Below are 19,971 nucleotides of genomic sequence, written 5' to 3'. Positions count from 1 at the left end.
AGACGCAACTACAAACAATTCAAAAACGCCTGTCACTTACTTTTTACTTTGCGTCCTAAAACCTATGCTACTGAGAAAATAAGAGTTTTAACCGTTATCACATTCCTCAGAGGGGAGCCCAGGGTTTGGGCAGACAATTTATGTGAACATGAGGATTCTGCCCTTGCCACTTTAGAATCTTTCTTCAGTGTTATGGATGATTTATACTCAGATAAGGACACTCAACTGACCGCTGAGGCTCGCAGGAGAGACCTCAAACAGGGCAAGAGGCCCGTAGAAGAATACATTGCGGAGTTCAAACTCTATGCTTCTGACTCCCTCTGGAGCCCTATAGCACTCCGTAACCAATTCCGTTTAGGTTTGGCGGAGAATCTGAAGGATGAATTGGCAAGGATCGAACTACCTCCTACCTTAGAAGCTTTGATGAAGATCTCCTCTCAAATTGACAGAAGAATTTGAGAGAGACGTGGAGAGAAGTTCCATAGTGACTTATACGTTAAGCATACTGCTTCCTCAAGCCAACTTAAGCCCTCACCACCTACATCTGTTCCTATGGAGATTGGGGTTGTTAGAGGACCTTTATCAAGTGAAGAGAGGATGAGGCGTAAGACTAGGAACCTTTGCATGTACTGTGGAGATCCAACTCACTCAGTGTATCAATGTCCTATTCTCCAGAAGAACAAGAAAAGTAAGTCCACCATTATTTGTTGCTCTCATGAGGTTCATAAGAAATCCACTTACTGTAACCTATCTCTATTCTTGCAGTGGGATCAGAAAAGACTACCAACTGAAGCCATCATTGATTCCGGGGCTTTTGGGAACTTCATCGACTCTCAGCTTGTAAAATTAAATACAATCCCACCATCTCTAAAAGAGATACTACTTGTACTTTGTGTTATTGATGGGTCCACTATACGTAATGGTCCTATTACACATCATACTGTTCCTTTGAGAGCTGTTACAGAAAAGGGCCATACTGAATTAATCTCTTTCAATGTTTTGCCTTCTCCTCATTTCCCTGTAGTCTTAGGTATCACCTGGTTAAATTTACATGAGCCTTCCATAGTCTGGACCTCCTCAAAGATATCCTTCAGTTCCACATACTGTCAAACCACCTGTTTCCCACAGCATCACCTTCTTCATGCTCTTCCTGATCCACAGATTCTACCTGACTATTATAAGGATTTCGCTGATGTATTCAGTAAGTCTGAAGCTGACACCCTTCCACCCCATCCACTGTATGATTGTCCTATCCAACTACAGCCAGGGGCAAGCATACCATTTGGGCACATCTATCCATTAAACGAATCTGAATTAGAATATCTCAAGAGCTATCTTGAGGAAAACCTCAAGAAGGGATTCATAAGACCTTCCACTTCTCCCGCTGGAGCAGGCATGTTCTTTGTGAGGAATAAGGATGATTCACTTAGACCTATCATCAATTATCGCGAGCTTAACAAGCGGACCATAAAAAATCGGTATCCGTTACCATTGATTCCTGAAATGATTGAACGCCTATCTGACGCTACCATCTTCTCCAAACTCGACCTCAGAGGAGCGTACAATTTGGTACGGATACAGGAAGGTCATGAATGGCTCACAGCTTTCCGCACTAGATATGGGCTGTTTGAGTACCTGGTGATGCCTTTTGGATTGTGCAACGCTCCGGCGACTTTCCAACATTTTATAAATGACATTTTCAGAGATTTGCTAGATGTCTGTATGGTCGTGTACCTCGACCACATTTTAATTTATTCTAAGACCTTAAAGGATCACATCAAACATCTCCGCTGGGTACTCTCCAGACTTCGTACTCACAAGCTTTATGCCAAGGCAGAGAAGTGCCAATTTCATTGCACAGAGATTTCGTTCTTGGGTTATGACATCTCCCCTGAAGGTATAAAGATGCAACATAAGAAGGTAGACACTGTATTGGACTGGCCTCAACCAGCCAATAGGAAGGAGCTACAACGTTTTCTTGGCTTTTCCAACTATTATCGGAAATTTATCAAGGGATTCTCCAAAATAGTAAAACCTTTAACTCAACTCACGACCCAGTCCAAACCTTTCAATAGCACTAAGGAAGCGTCCACAGCTTTTGAGTTCCTCAAGACTAGTTTCTCCACAGCACCTATACTCCAATTCCCTGATGCCTCATTGCCTTACATCCTTGAAGTTGATTCATCAGACTTTGCCATAGGGGCTGTACTCTCACAACGCCAGTCTATGACGGAACCCTTGCACCCAGTCTCGTTTTTTTCCAAAACTATGTCTTCTGCGGAGATGAATTACACTATTGGAGACAAAGAACTCCTAGCCATTCGCAGAGCTTTAGAGAACTGGAGACATCTATTGGAGGGAGCTAAGTTTCCTGTCACAATTTACACAGACCATAAAAATCTCCAATATCTCCAGAACAATAAAACCTTATCAGCGAGACAGGTCCATTGGAGCCTTTATTTCTCCAGGTTTGACTTCATTATCCAATACAGACCTGCCAACAAGAGCGGGAAGGCTGATGCTCTCTCTAGGAGAGATGTTAGACCTTCTATAACACATGAGATCCAGTCAGTGATTCCCCAAGAACGTTTCATAGGTATCACTACACCTTTCCTATCCGAGATTAAGAGACATCAAAGACAAGACTATGAAATTACAGGTTACCAAGTAGAGAAAAAAGACGGCTTCATCTATCACAAGGATAAGCTTTATGTACCTCAAGCTCTAAGGAACCAGGTTTTGAAATATCATCACGACATCCCAACCTCAGGTCATCCTGGTGTCAGACGTACCTTGGACTTACTAAACCAATCATACTGGTGGCCCAAAATGAAGCAAATGGTTAAGGATTATGTTGGTACCTGTTCCACCTGCATTACCTCAAAACATGAAAGGTTAAGACCTTATGGGCTATTGATGTCTCTACCTATTCCTAGTCGTCCTTGGGAACAAATAAGTATGGACTTCATTGTTGAATTACCCATATCACAAAAACAGAACACCATACTTGTTGTAATAGATATGTTCACCAAGATGGGGCGCTTCATTCCCTACCATAAAGTCCCTTCATCTTCGGAAACAGCTCGTCTTTTCTTAGACAATATCGTTAAACTACATGGCGTACCTGCTAGGGTGATCACTGACAGAGGAACGCAATTCACCTCGCGATTCTGGTCTACATTGTCCAAACTCCTTCAAGTTGATCATAGATTCACAAAAGCTTACCACCCCCAAACCAACGGGCAGACGGAACGTTTGAATCAATGGCTGGAGGAATATCTCCGTTGTTTTTGTTCCTACCAGCAAGACCAGTGGATCTCCTACTTACCCATGGCTGAGTATGCCTACAACAACTTAACCAGCTCATCTACAAATTGCTCACCTTTTTTTGCAAATTATGGTTTTCACCCTACTCTCTTCCTCAACACTACCTCAAGTATTGATTCACCCAATTTGGATGATTTTACCATTAGGATTTTAGACAATTTTGATTTTATCAAAAGGAATTTTCAGAATGCTCAAGCTACGCAGAAAAGACATTACGATTTCAGAAGAAGAACTCCCCCCAATTACTCCATCGGGGACCGGGTATGGCTTTCCATGAAGAACTTGAAACTTCAAGTTCCAAGCAAGAAACTTGCTAGAAAGTTTATTGGTCCTTTTGTAATAACCCGGGTAGTCAACCCTAATGCTGTCACCTTGCAATTACCCATCGGAATGAAGGTGCATCTGACCTTCCACGTCTCTCTTCTAAAACCTTATATCAGATCTAGACAACAAGAACCCATCCCTGCTGACTCCTCAGTTATAACTGATACTCAAGTATACGAAGTTCATTCCGTTCTGGACTCCCGTTACAAGGGTTCAGTACTGCAATATCTTATTCACTGGAAGGGTTATCCTTCAGAAGACGACTCTTGGGAGGATGCCTCAGAAGTTGATGCTCCTAGGCTCATCTCTACTTTTCACAGTCGCTTTCCGGATAGACCTAGACCTCAAGCTGTGGGACAGCTTTCTTGAGGAGGGGGTGATGTCAGGATTCTTCACTGCATGCATTTACCTTTAAGCCTCTACCTGCATTCTCTAAGCCCTGCCCACAGAGTCTTTAAATCACCTGTTCATCCAAGGGCAGGTGCTTAGTATTTTGTTGCTTTGACAGAGTAACTCCTGCTCATGCTGAGCTCACATATTCCTCCTGGGATAACTTGCTTACCAGCTTCTTTTGGATTACAAATACATTTCCATTACACAGCTACTGTTGCAGATTCTCTCCTACTGAAGTTACTTTCCATTTGCAATTTATTGTCTCCGCTTCCTAATATCTTCGGCAATTGCCGTTCCTATCAGAGGACACACTTCAAGCCAGCTTACCGTTCCGTTTTGGAGTTTTAGTCTCCCCCTGAGAGACATCAGCCTGACCCCTCTGGGAATACATCCCAGCTGCTTTACCGAGATCTACTAGCCGCAACTGGTTTCCACAGATTACCGGGGCTCGCTAGCGTCTTGCGCTGTCAATCAACCAGCGTGTCAGCGAGAGACTCCTCCCTGGCCTGCTGTGCTCAGACTTCAGAACGCTGCTTGCTGCAGCTGCAGACACAGGTAAAGGAACTGATTACCTTTCTAGAGAAGGAATTGTATTTGGGAACATTTGATGCAATTGGTTCTTTCAGTGTGCTAATCTCTTGTGGGAATCCTCAATACAATACAAATAAACCGGAGGCTTCAGCCATTACAGATAACCCCTTGTTATCCCCTTCTTCCTGTGAATCTGTAAACTACTTGTGACAAGAATTACAGTTATACATATTTATATTAAATCACTCTCTTACCTTCAACTGATATCACTGACCACTATAGTGATACCAAACCAAGGGGGTGAAACATTCTAACCACTTCATCTACCAGTTCTGCAGTTGTGTTTCACAAGTCACAAAGTCTGTTCAGTCATTACAGACTGTTTCGTAGTTGTGGCTACTTATCAGCTGGGAGAAGGTTTGAATCACTGCTGGGTGAAGTTGATTCCGGGCAGAATACAACAACATTTTAATTTAGGGGGAGATAAAAGGCGAGTTTAAAATCCTCCACTACGCACAAAATATAGAGAAAATAACTCATTGTGTAGTTCATTAACAAATCTAGACAGGCACAAAGGCTTGTTTTCCTATAGAAAACCTCTGAAATACATTGTTTCCAATGCAGCAAAGGATTCTAGGTAAGATATGCAAATTAAGTACACAATGACACACCTTTTTACTTCAGTCTGCTTTTCAGCAGATTCCCTTTACACCAAAGTATTGCTGTTCACACAGCTTATAAACTTAGCTAGGGTTTGTGCAGTGATTCATAACCATCCCAGGACAGACTGTTTCGTAGTTGTTGCTACTTATCAGCTGGGAGAAGGTTTGAATCACTGCTGGGTGAAGTTAATTCCGGGCAGAATACAACAACATTTCAAAGTGTGGGGAGATAAAAAGCGAGTTTAAAATCCTCCACTACGCACAAAATATAGAGAAAATAACTCATTGTGTAGTTCATTAACAAATCTAGACAGGCCCGAAGGCTTGTTTTCCTACAGAAAACCTCTGAATTACATTGTTTCCAATGCAGCAAAGGATTCTGGGTAAGATATGCAAATTAAGTACACAATGACACACCTTTTTACTTCAGTCTGCTTTTCAGCAGATTCCCTTTACACCAAAGTATCGCTGTTCACACAGCTTATAAACTTAGCTAGGGTTAGTGCAGTGTCATAACCATCCCAGGATAGACTGTTTCGTAGTTGTTGCTACTCATCAGCTGGGAGAAGGTTTGAATCACTGCTGGGTGAAGTTGATTCCAGGCAGAATACAACAACATTTTAAATTAGGGGGAGATAAAAAGCGAGTTTAAAATCCTCCACTACGCACAAAATATAGAGAAAATAACTAATTGTGTAGTTCATTAACAAAGCTAGACAGGCCCGAAGGCTTGTTTTCCTACAGAAAACCTCTGAATTACATTGTTTCCAATGCAGCAAAGGATTCTGGGTAAGATATGCAAATTAAGGACACACCTTTTTACTTCAGTCTGCTTTTCAGCAGATTCCCTTTACACCAAAGTATCGCTGTTCACACAGCTTATAAACTTAGCTAGGGTTAGTGCAGTGATTCATAACCATCCCAGGACAGAGAAGTCTGCTCAATGGAGCGCTCTAGGTTTGTACGTCCTCCCGTACTACACACGGCACAACAGAGAGAGGGCGGGAACATCTTCCCTTACTTACTATACACTGGGTCATAGGTCAAGGCTGCTCTAATCCAGCATGACAACTCGCAAACACACAAAAATCGAATACAGATAAATGTGGAGACGGAAAAAGCGCACTTGAGATCCCAGAATAAAAAAGGTTCATCCTTTATTCGTAAATCCTTATCAGGTAAAAACATGGGTCAATAACCTTTCCATAAAAATTCCAAGATGATATGCAGGTACCCAACGTAGCATACGCGTTTTGTGCACTTGCGCACTTGATCACTGCTCCTGGAGAGAACAAAAATCCTCCTTACACGTAGTCAAAACAAGTGGATAATGTGAATAATCCATACTCAAAGTTAGGAGCACCGTGATTAACTTCGTTATTGGTTGCATCGCTACCAATTCACTATTAAAGTGAATGTAAATGTTGATGCTAAAGTGCCCGGCTTTTAAAAATTTGATTAAAAACAGGGGCACTTTAATTCATCAAAATTTACATTTCACTCCTGTTGTGAAAAAAACTTACCTTTTACTCTTGACAGCAGCTACAGCTTCCTCCACCCGTTGCAAAGCCTCTTCCTGGGTCTAAAATGAGGAATCCGGCTTCCTCCAATCACGGCCTTGAATCAGACACTGATTCCCCGGGGGGAAGCTGTGATTGGAGGATGGACTATCTATCATTTCTGACATCAGAAATGGCTTGCGACGACCGGAGGAAGTTGGAGCTGCTGTCAAGATTAAAAGGTACGGTTTTTTTTTACACAACAGGAGTGAAATGTAAATTTTGATGAATTAAAGTGCCCCTGTTTTTAATCGAATTTTTAAAAACAGGGCACTTTAGCATCAAAATTTACATTCACTTTAACTACTCTGGGAGTCAACAGGATAGCCCTCCTAATGTTTTGGTAAGGAGGTAAATATACCCGCTAGCGGAGATGTCCTTTTTTAGAGAGGCAAGCTGTCAGCCGACAGCACAGCAGGAGAAAGTTTGTCCGATGCAGGCGCGCTTCAATTAGAGAAGCCCCTGTCAGCTGGATATTATGCAGTACTGAGCAACGGGTTTCAAATTAGTTCTTTGTCAAGCTCAGCGTGTAATACCGGATGTGAGCCTTTTATACCCATCTTGTTAAAGGGATTTCTAAATTAAAGGGGCATATAATACTTGCCTAAAAAAGGGATACTTATTCTATTTCTCACCAATAAAGATCCGTTGTATCTATATATTTCAGTAAAAGTGATACTTATTCTATTTCTTACCAATAAAGATATGTTATCTCTATATATTTCAATCTATGGTTAACTCCATTTATATTTTTATTAAATACATTTCTTTTAAATTTATATAATTAGATGTTTTTTTATACTACTATACTTTAGTTGATTATGGGCATGTATTAATTGCCCCTTTTATACATAACTGGAATAACTTACATTTATATTAAATACACAGATGCAATAAATGATAAATTTGTCATAAAATGAGATCAATTAATAAAATACTAAAACAATTTATACTATATTCATAAAATACATATAGGCTTCACATATTAATTTTTAGGGACCCTCCAAAAATTAATTTAGAATACAAACAAAATTCATATGGAATTCATTAAAAAAAAAATCATTAAAAATTCAATATAAAATCCCAAAAATTCTCAAACAAAAATCTCAATTTTTTTTTTACAAAATTCACAAAAAACAACCCAAATCAAAGTCAAAGTTTAACCCTTTAGGAGATAGTGTTCTTAACTTAAAAATCCATTTGGCTTCAAATTTGAGGAATTCCTTATGAATATCACATCCTCTCCAATTTGGTTAAACTTGATCAATTATTGTATAGTTGAAATGTTTCATATTTCCATTATTGCAGCTTTTAAAATGCCTAGGAACAGGTAACTCTCTATTTCTGTCAGTATTCATATTTTCAGTTGAATTTAGATGCTCCCTAATCCTCTCTCTGACAGGCCTCTCTGATTCCCCTATATATTGGACCCCACATGAACATTCTATCAAATATACCACATTAGAGTCTGAACATCTATATGTACTTTTAATTTTATATTATTTTCCGGTTATTTTAGAAACAAAGACCTTCCTTTTTTTATGTTTACATGCTTTGCAGCACAGACATGGGTAGAAACCACTCAAAATGTTCCCCACATAAAAGAGTATAGACAGAAGCTCATAGAAGATATAGGCTCTAAGATTACCATTTTAGAAAATAAACTAATACCACATAAGGAAATTAAAGAATATAAAGATAAGGAACAGGAAATTAAGACAGGACTTAATACAAATAAAGACAACATTTTAAAAAGTAAGGTGAAGATAGGGATGATTATACGTCATTTGAAAATAATCCCAATAATGAGTGCTACATTACACATACATGGAGACACAATAAAGAAATAGAACCTACTGACACTAAAATGGTTAGTCAGTTAAACTAAATTGGAGAGGATGTGATATTGATAAGGAACTACTCAAATTAGAAGCCAAATGGATTTTTGAGTAAAAAAACCCTATCTCCTAAAGGGTTAAACCTTGACTTTGATTTGGGTTGTTTTTTGTGAATTTTGTAAAAAAAAATAAAAAAATTGAGAAGTTATTTGAGAATTTTTGGGGAATTTTTTAAATTTTATATCAAATTTTTAATGATTGTTTTATGAATTCTATATGAATTTGGTTTGTATTCTAAATTAATTTTGGGAGGTTCCCTAAAAATTAATATGTGAAGCTTATATGTATTTTATGAATTGTTTTAGAAATATGAATATTTTGTCAAGTGTACAAACTATCATATCAAGTGTTTTATTATTTTATTAATTGATCTAATGTTATGAGAAATCTGTGTATTTAATATAAATGAAAGTTATTCCAGTTATATATAAAAGGGGCAATTAATACATGCCCATAATCAACTAAAGTATAGTAGTATAACAAAATGCATCTAATTATATAACACCTAGATTAAAAGTTTTGCGTTAGGAGGGGTGCGGTGCTAACGAGCAGTTTATGCTCACCGCTCACTGACAGACAGCGCTGGTATTACGAGTCTAGAAACCCGGCGTCAGCCGCAAAAAAGTGAGTGAAGAGCAAAATTTCGCTCCACGTCTCACCTCAATACCAGCGCTGCTTATGTTACCGGTGAGCTGGTAAAACGTGCTTGTGCACGATTTCCCCATAGGAATCAATAGGGGAGAGATGGCTGGAAAAAAAACACCTGCAAAAAAGCAGCGTAAAGCTCCTAACGCAGCCCCATTGATTTCTATGGGGAAATAAAATTTATGTTTACACCTAACACCCTAACATGAACCCCGAGTCTAAACACCCCTAATCTTACACTTATTAACCCCTAATCTGCCGCCCCCGACGTCGCTGACACCTACATTATATTATTAACCCCTAATTTGCCGCTCCGGACACCGCCGCCACCTACATTATAGCTATGAACCCCTAATCTGCTGCCCCCAACATCGTCGAACCCTACATTATATTTATTAACCCCTAATCTGCCGCCCCCAATGTCGCCACAACCTAACTACATTTATTAACCCCTAATCTGCCGCCCACTACGTCGCCACCACTATATTAAAGTTATTAACCCCTAAACCTAAGTCTAACCCTAACCCTAACACCCCCTAACTTAAATATAATTTAAATAAATCTAAATAAAATTACTACAATTCACTAAATTATTCCTATTTAAAACGAAATACTTACCTATAAAATAAACCCTAAGCTAGCTACAATATAACTAATAGTTACATTGTAGCTAGCTTAGGGTTTATTTTTATTTTACAGGCAACTTTGTATTTATTTTAACTAGGTACAATAGTTATTAAATAGTTATTAACTATTTAATAACTACCTAGTTAAAATAAAGACAAATTTACCTGTAAAATAAAACCTAACCTAAGTTACAATTACACCTAACACTACACTGTAATTAAGTTACCTAAACTAAATACAATTAATTACAATTTAAAAAAGTTATCTAAAGTACGAAAAAAACAAACACTAAATTACAGAAAATAATAAAATAATTACAAGATTTTTAAACTAATTACACCTACTCTAATCCCCCTAACAAAATAAAAAAGCCCCCAAAATAAAAAAAGCCCTACCTTATACTAAATTACAAATAGCCCTTAAAAGGGCCTTTTGCGGGGCATTGCCCCAAAGTAATCAGCTCTTTTACCTGTAAAAAATAGTACAAATACCCCCCAACATTAAAACCCACCACCCACACACCCAACCCTACTCTAAAACCCACCCAATCCCCCCTTAAAAAAACCTAACACTAACCCCTTGAAGATCACCCTACCGTGAGACGTCTTCACCCAACCGGGCAGAAGTCCTCATCCAAGCCGGGCAGAAGAGGTCCTCCAGACGGGCAGAAGTCTTCATCCAGACGGCATCTTCTATCTTCATCCATCTGGCTTGGAGCGGGTCCATCTTCAAGACATCCGACGTGGAGCATCCTCTTCATCCAGAGTCTTCTTCAACATTGACGATTCCTTTAAGTGAAGTCCCTTCAATTCCGATTGGCTGATAGAATTCTATCAGCCAATCGGAATTAAGGTAGGAAAAATCCTATTGGCTGATGCAATCAGCCAATAGGATTGAAGTTCAATCCTATTGGCTGATCCAATCAGCCAATATGATTGAGCTTGCATTATATTGGCTGTTCCAATCAGCCAATAGAATGCGAGCTCAATCCTATTGGCTGATTGCATCAGCCAATAGGATTTTTCCTACCTTAAAAAAAATCCTATTGACTGATTGGATTTAGTTTAGGTTATTAATTTAATTATAGTGTAGTGTTAGGTGTTAGTGTAACTTAGGTTAGGTTTTATTTTACAGGTAAATTTGTCTTTATTTTAACTAGGTAGTTATTAAGTAGTTAATAACTATTTAATAACTATTGTACCTAGTTAAAATAAATACAAAGTTACCTGTAAAATAAAAATAAATCCTAAGCTAGCTACAATGTAATTATATTGTAGCTATCTTAGGGTTTATTTTATAGGTAAGTATTTAGTTTTAAATAGGAATAATTTAGTGAATTGCAGTAATTTTATTTAGATTTATTTAAATTATATTTACGTTAGGGGGGTTAGGGTAAGGGTTAGACTTAGGTTTAGGGGTTAATAACTTTATTATAGTGGCAGCGACGTTGGGGGCGGCAGATTAGGGGTTAATAAATGTAGGTAGGTGTCGGAGATGTTAGGGCCGGCAGATTAGGGGTTTATAATATTTAACTAGTGTTTGAGATGCAGGAGTGTGGCGGTTTAGGGGTTAATATATTTATTATAGTGGCGGCGATGTCCGGTTCGGCAGATTAGGGGTTAACATTTTTATTTTAGTGTTTGCGATGTGGGGGGGGCCTCAGTTTAGGGGTTAATAGGTAGTTTATGGGTGTTAGTGTACTTTTTAGCACTTTAGTTAAGAGTTTTATGCTACGGCATTGTAGTGTAAAACTCTTATCTACTGACTTTAAAATGCGGTACCAGGCTTTACAGGAGAGGGTCTACCGCTCACTTTTGGTCAGACTCATAATACTGGCGCTATGCAAGTCCCATTGAAAATATAGGATATGCAATTGACGTAAGTGGATTTGCGATATTTCCGAGTCTGGCCAAAAAAGTGAGGTACACCTGTACCTGCAAGACTCGTAATACCAGCAGGCGTTAAAAAACAGCGTTGGGACCTCTCAATGCTGCTTTTTATCCCTAACGCAAGACTCATAATCTAGCCGTAAATGTGTTAAAAGAAATTTGTAATAAAAGTATAATTGGAGTTAACCATAGTTTGAAATATATAGAGATAACGGATCTTTATTGGCGAGAAATAGAATAAGTATCCCTTTTTATATGCCCCTTTAATTTAGAAATCCCTTTAACAAGATGGGTATAAAAGGCTCACATCTGGTATTACATGCTGAGCTTGACAAAGAACTAATTTGAAACGCGTTGCTCAGTACTGCATAATATCCAGCTGACAGGGGCTTCTCTAATTGAAGCGCGCCTGCATTGGACAAACTTTCTCCTGCTGTTCTTTTGGCTGACAGCTTGCATCGATCAGTCTCTCTAGAAAAGGACATCTCTGCTAGCGGGTATATTTGCCTCCTTACCAAAACATTAGGAGGGCTGTCCTGATGACTCCCGGAATGGTGAAAACCTTCTTTGAGACGCAACCAATAACGAAGTGAATTACGGTGCTCCTAACTGTGAGTACAGATTATTCACATTATCCGCCTGTTTTGACTACGTTTAAGGAGGATTTTTGTTCTCCTTTATATATAGGCTTATTAAGTAGGAACTGCCAATGTATATCTAAGGGCCTTTTCGAACTGACCAGTCAGTTACATACCAGCTCTACCTTGTTGGAGTTCTATGAACTGTAATTTTATCATCTAATTCATTGATTCTATATATTCAAAATATTGTTTCGTTTGCGTATCGAATGTTATATGATTTGTGTCATTTGGTATTTTTGTGTGTGATTAAAGCAACCATTTGTTTTTATTAATATTGCATTTTTTTTACTTAGGGTTTAAGAGATCCCTATTTTTTGGTAGCTTGTGTATTTTGCTATTCCAGAGACAAATCATTTTGTATTTGAATCAGCATAAATAACAGAAAACAAATGGCTAGATTACGAGTTTTTGTCGGTAAGGCTTGCGGGGCTAACAAGCAGTTTCAGCTCACCGCTCACCTACAGACAACGCTGGTATTACGTTTTTTTTTAAACCCGGCGTTAGCCTCAAAAAAGTGAGCAGAGGGCAAAATTTAGCTCCACATCTCACCTTAAAACCAGCGCTGCTTACGGTAGCGGTGAGCTGGCAAAATGTGCTCATGCACGATTTCCCCATAGGAATCAATGGGGCAGATTCGGCTGCAAAAAAACCTGCAAAAAAGCAGCGTTCAGCTCCTAACGCAGCCCCATTGATTCCTATGGGAAAATACATTTATGTTCACACCTAACACCCTAACATGAACCCCGAGTCTAAACACCCCTAATCTTACACTTAACCCCTAATCTGCCGTCCCCGACATCGTCGCCACCTGCATAATATTGTTAACCCCTAATCTGCTGCTCCGGACACCGCCCCCACCTACATTATACTTATTAACCCCTAATCTGATGCCCCCAGCATCGCCGAACCCTACATTATATTTATTTACCCCTAATCTGCCACCCCCAATGTCACCGCAACCTAACTACATTTATTAGCCCCTAATCTGCCGCCCACAACGTCGCCGCCACTATAATAAATATATTAACCCCTAAACCTAAGTGTAACCCTAACCCTAACACCCCCTAACTTAAATATAATTTAAAATAATCAAAATAAAATTACTACAATTAACTAAATTATTCCTATTTAAAACTAAATACTTACTTATAAAATAAGCCCTAAGCTAGTTACAATATAACTAATAGTTACATTGTATCTAGCTTAGGGTTTATGTTTATTTTACAGGCAACTTTGTATTTATTTTAACTAGGTAGAATAGTTATTAAATAGTTATTAACTATTTAATAGCTACCTAGCTAAAATAAGTACAAATATACCTGTAAAATAAAACCTAACCTATGTTACAATTACACCTAACACTACACTATCATTAAATAAATTAACTAAATTAACTACAATTAATTACAATTAAATTAAATAAACTAAAGTACGAAAAAAACAAAAGCTAAATTACAGAAAATTATAAAATAATTACAATTGTTTGAAACTAATTACACCTAATCTAATCCCCCTAATAAAATAAAAAAGCCCCCCAAAATAAAAAAATCCCTACCCTATACTAAATTACAAATAGCCATTAAAAGGGCTTTTTGCGGGGCATTGCCCCAAAGTAATCAGCTCTTTTACCTGTAAAAAAAAATACAATACCCCCAACATTAAAACCCACCACCCACACACCCAACCCTACTCTAAAACCCACCAAATCCCCCTTAATAAAACCTAACACTAACCCCTTGAAGATCACCCTACCTTGAGAAGTCTTCACCCAGCTGGGCAGAAGTGGTCCTCCAGACGGTCCGAAGTCTTCATCCTATCTGGGCAGAAGAGGTCCTCCAGATGGCTGATTGGAACAACCAATAGAATGCGAGCTCAATCTTATTGGCTGATTGGATCAGTCAATAGGATTTTTTCTACCTTAATTCCGATTGGCTGATAGAATTCTATCAGCCGATCGGAATTGAAGGGACGCCATCATGGATGACGTCACTTAAAGGTATCGTCATTTAGTGTTAGTCGTCGGAAAGAAGAGGATGCTCCGCGTCAGATGTCTTGAAGATTGAACCGCTCCGCTCCGGATGGATGAAGATAGAAGATGCAGCCTGGATGAAGACTTCTGGCCATCTGGAGGACTTCTTCTGCTCAGATAGGATGAAGACTTCAGACCGTCTGGAGGACCACTTCTGCCGGCTTCGTTGAGTACTTCTGCCCGGCTGAAGACTTCTCAAGGTAGGGTGATCTTCAGGGGGTTAGTGTTAGGTTTTATTAAGGGGGGATTTGGTGGGTTTTAGAGAAGGGTTGGGTGTGTGGGTGGTGGGTTTTAATGTTGGGGGGTATTGCATTTTTTTTTACAGGTAAAAGAGCTGATTACTTTGGGGCATTGCCCCACAAAAAGTCCTTTTAAGGGCTATTTGTAATTTAGTGTAGGGTAGGGATTTTTTTTTATTTTGGGGGGCTTTTTTATTTTATTAGGGGAATTAGATTAGGTGTAATTAGTTTAATTTTTTTTAAATTATTTTATTATTGTCTTTAATTTAGTGTTTTTTTCCTACTTTAGTTTATTTTATTTAATTGTAATTAATTGTAGTTAATTTAGTTAATTTATTTAATGATAGTGTAGTGTTAGGTGTAATTGTAACATAGGTTAGGTTTTATTTTACAGGTATATTTGTATTTATTTTAACTAGGTAGCTATTAAACAGTTAATAACTATTTAATAACTATTCTACCTAGTTAAATACAAACTTGCCTGTAAAATAAAAATAAACCCTAAGCTAGCTACAATTTAACTATTAGTTATATTGTAGCTAGCTTAGGGTTTATTTTATAGGTATTTAGTTTTAAATAGGAATAATTTAGTTAATTGTAGTAACTTTATTTAGATTATTTTAAATTATTTTTAAGTTAGGGGGGGTGTTAGGGTTAGACTTAGGTTTAGGGGTTAATACATTTAATATAGTTGCGGCGACGTTGGGGGCGGCAGATTAGGGGTTAATAAATGTAGGTAGGTGTCGGCGATGTTAGGGACGGCAGATTAGGGGTTAAAAAAATGTAAATAATGTTTGCGAGGCGGGAGTGCGGCGGTTTAGGGGTTAATATATTTATTGAAGTGGCGGGCGATGCCCGGCCGGCCGATTAGGGGTTAAAAAATTTATTTAAGTGTTTGCGATGTGGGGGGGGGGGGCTCGGTTTAGGGGTTAATAGGTAGTTTATGGGTGTTAGTGTACTTTTTAGCACTTTAGTTAAGAGTTTTATGTTACAGCGTTAGCTATACTACTGACTTTAAATGCGGTATCAGTCTTGACAGGAGAGGCTGTACCGCTCACTTTTTCCAAGACTCGTAATACTGGCGTTAGGAAAATCCCAATAAAAAGATAGGATACGCAATTTACGTAAGTGGATTTGTGGTATGCTCGAGTCGCGGAAAAAAAGTGAGCGGTACACCTGTACCTGCCAGACTCGTACGCTGCTTTTTAAGGCTAACGCAAGACTCGCAATTTAGCCGAAAGTGTCTATAATGTTACATGCAGAATGAATCCCCCTAATCTGGTCAGTATAAAGTATTTCTTGCCTGAAAAAGATGATGGTTAAAAGTTTGTCTATATAGAGGTGGGTTCTACACTTTAATGTCTTACAGCTAGATTATGAGTTTGGCGTTACGAGTGAAAAAGCATCGTTATAACGATGCTTTTTCACTAACGCTGCTATTACAAGTCTTGTCAGAATAGCTGTACCGCACACTTTTTTGGCCGTCATGCAACATCAGTACCGCACTTTAAGAAAAGTCCTTTTTCAATGGCGTCAGTATTACAAGTTTTGCTGTGAGGCCAAAAAGTGAGCGGTACAGCCTAAAATGACAAGATCTGTACTACCATCTAAAGTCAGTAGTTATGAGTTGTATGCTACAAAGTTGTACCATAAAACTCATAACTAAAGTGTTAAAAAGTGCACTAATACCCATAAACTACCTATTAACCCCTAAACTGAGGCCCTCCCGCATTGCAAATACTATAATAAAATTATTAACCTCTAATCTGCCGTTCCGGACATCTCCACCACTATAATAAACCTATTAACCCCTAAAACGCCGCCCTCCCGCATAGCAAACAATATTTAAATATTATTAACCCCTAATCTGCCATACGCCCACACCGCCGCTACAATAAACCTATTAACCCCTAAACCTAACACCCCCTAACTTAAATATAATTAAAATTAATCTAAATAAAACTTACAAGTATTATCTAAATAATTCCTATTTAAAACTAAATACTTACCTGTAAAATTAAACCTAAGCTAGCTACAATATAACTAATAGTTATATTGTATCTATCTTAGGTTTTTTTTTTTTCAAAAATATTTTATTAGTGGTTTCAGAAAATAACATAATAGTTGGGGACTCGCAGGACCCCCTCACAAAAACAGGCTCAACAAGGTATTGGACCTAGGGGTCCTTACAGTAAATATAATTTACACATTGAAATTCAAGTCAAGTTGTTCTCATTTTGTGTAAGGTTGAATGCAAGGGGCATGCTATATGGCGATGAGGGAACCAATGGTTGCACAAAAAACTAGTGTGGGGAGGGAGGAGGGGGTGGGGGAGGGTACATATGAGGGAGGAGTGGGGGGGGACATATCACAACTGGAACGTCTGGCAGTACAGGCCTGGAGGCAGGGTAGGTGGATGGTACCCTAAATGTTGGGTGAAGCGTCTTCTGTTATGGCAGGTGGGCGCCATGAGGTGTCGTATCTGTCTTTCCAGTCAGCCCAGGCCATTTAAAAAAAGTCAGATTTGTTAAGATCAAGATATATAGCCTTTTCCATACTATACAAGAAAGCCATCGTGTTTACAATGTCTTCCCATTTAGGGGGGATTTCCCTTTTCCAGGCCTGAGCTATATTGGTTTTGATAGAGGACAATAGATACACACTAAAAAGGCTCTGATGTTTGGGGAGGTTGTGGAGGCCCAAGTGGAGGAGGGCAGGGGCCGGGTCACTGGGTAACCTGATGTCGAAGTCAGTAAGGGTATGGAGTCCCCTCTCCCAGAGGGATCTGACCTTGGGGCATTCCCACCAGATATGCAAAATGCTGCCTTGTAGGCCGCAGCCTCTCCAGCACAGAGGCAAAGTTCCTGGGTACATTTTAGACAATTGAGTGGGGACCAGATACCAATGGGAGATTGTAATAAGTTTCAAACATCGTTACGCAGTGTAGGGTGTTTTTTGTCAGTAAAAAGGCTTTCTGCCAGGATTCAGTGGGGGTACTGGGTACTGGTGTGTAGAAGGGTGTCCCACCTAGTCAGAGGTGGAGCTAAATTAGGAAGTGAAGTGCCCTCTAGTAGATTGTAGTGAATTGATATTGGCCTAACTAGTCTGCGCCCCCCATGCCAGATGGACTCCCAAGGGGTGAGAGAGCGAGAGGAAGAGGGAAGAAAACCCCAGCTTCTCAGGAAACTTTTAATCCTGAATATTTTGAAGTTAAGGAATGGTGGAACATTTTCCTGTTGGTCCATGCATGCCAAGTCTATGAACCCATCTGGTTGCGCGGGAGACCAGAAATCTGAAACCTCCCTAACTCTCAACCTTGCCCAACTCTTAGGATGAGTTTCAGCCAATCCTGTGAGCAAGCCAGCCACCGAAGTGATAGGGGAGGGATGAGGAGCGATTAGTTGGCGATGTCTAATCTTATCCCAAATGGACAAGCATTCTAGAATAATCAAATTACAGATGCCCAGAGTTCTGCGACTGTGCGGCGAGGTCCAAATTACGTAGTTAAGAAGGACGTTAAAAGGTAAGGAGGCCTGCTCGATTTCTCTCCATCTGTCACAAGACTGGAGTACTCCCCATCGGGAGATGTGCGTAAGCATAGCCGCTTCATAGTATTTTACGAGGGTGAGGCAAGACCTCCCAAGTGAATAGGGAGCTGCAATATTTCATGGGCGTTTCTGGGCATCTTACCCTGCCAGATAAATTTTGTAATCTCACTCTGAAATTGTGATAGGAGGCACGCGGGGACTCTAATTGGAAGACAGCGAAAAAGGTAAGTGAGTTTGGGAAAGAAAGACATTTTAAGAGAGGCTATTCTGCCCATCCATGAAATGGACTTGTGGTCCCATGTATTTTTTAAATTACGCAATTACGACAATAGGGGAAGATAATTGTCTTTTACCATTTGTGATACACTACTGGAAATGCTCACGCCCAAGTGGGTGATCCGCTCAGTTGTCCACGTAAAGTTAAATTGATCCTTCAACGTAAGGATGTAGTCTTGTGGGTAACCCCACCAAAATATTACAGTTTTAAGTACATTGAGTTTGTAGAGAGGTCCCCAAATGTCCTCAAGAGATCCAGTAGTCTAGGTATGGCTTTAGCAGGGTTGGCTGTGAATATAGTGATGTCATCTGTAAATAACGTGATTTTCTGTAAAGTGCCTGACAATCTAATACCCGGAAATGACACATCTGATCGGATTTTTGCAGCCAAAAGTTCGACCGCTAGGGTGAATAGCAATGGGGAAAGTGGGCATCCCTGTCTGGTGCCATTCGATATGCGGAAAGGAGGTGACTGAAAGCCAAACCTCCTGACGAACGCAGTCAGGGCAGAATATAAAGTTTGGTAGCCGTGCAAGTTGCAATAGGGAAATTGAAGGCTCTGAGTGTCTCCCATAGATAGGCCCAGCGAACCCAGTCAAACGCTTTCTCGGCATCCAATGAGATGACCGAGAAAGGTTTATTCATTCTAGTGGATTCGCATACTATATTAATGAGACGCCTTGTATTATCCGGTCCCTCCCGATTGTATATGAATCCCACCTGGTCGGGCCCGATCAAGACCGGCAATAATTTGCCAATTCGGTTGGCCAGTATTTTGGAGTAGATTTTAAGGTCAACATTGATCAGGGAGATCGGCCTGTAGCTGGAGCATAGCGAGGGGTCCTTATCTGGCCTGGGTATCGTGACAATGGCAGCTTCTAGAAACTCTTTTCTGAGAGTGCCAACCCTGCCCGCCAGGTAAAAAAACCTAAGCAGGTATGGGGCAAGTTCGTGAATGTATAGTTTATAAAATTGGGCGGGAAATCCATCTGGCCCGGGGGCCTTAAAAGGTTTCAGGTGTTTAATTATTTGTTTAACTTCCATAAGTGAGTAGGGTGCTGTGAGTGTGTTTTGTTGCTCCACTGTGAGTGTAGGGAGGTTCAGGGTAGACAGGTACAGCCTGATGTCTTGAGTAGTAGTAGGTGTTGGGTTCTCCATAGTTCCTATGTTGTACAGTCTGGAATAGAAGTCGGCAAAGCTTTCTACTATGAGGGAAGGTTTTTTAAACAATTTGTTATTGTGACGAATTTATTTGAGAAGTACTGTGCTTGTGTCATAATTTGTTGGCTAACATGGTATCGGCCTTGTTTCCCTTATGGTAAAAGAGCTGTCTTAATTTAGAGAGGTTTTGCTTGATGCATTTTAATTCTAGTTGGTTAATAT

Source organism: Bombina bombina, chromosome 1 (assembly GCF_027579735.1).
Source record: "Bombina bombina isolate aBomBom1 chromosome 1, aBomBom1.pri, whole genome shotgun sequence".
Classification (NCBI taxonomy): domain Eukaryota; kingdom Metazoa; phylum Chordata; class Amphibia; order Anura; family Bombinatoridae; genus Bombina; species Bombina bombina.
This window is presented reverse-complemented; position numbering follows the sequence as displayed.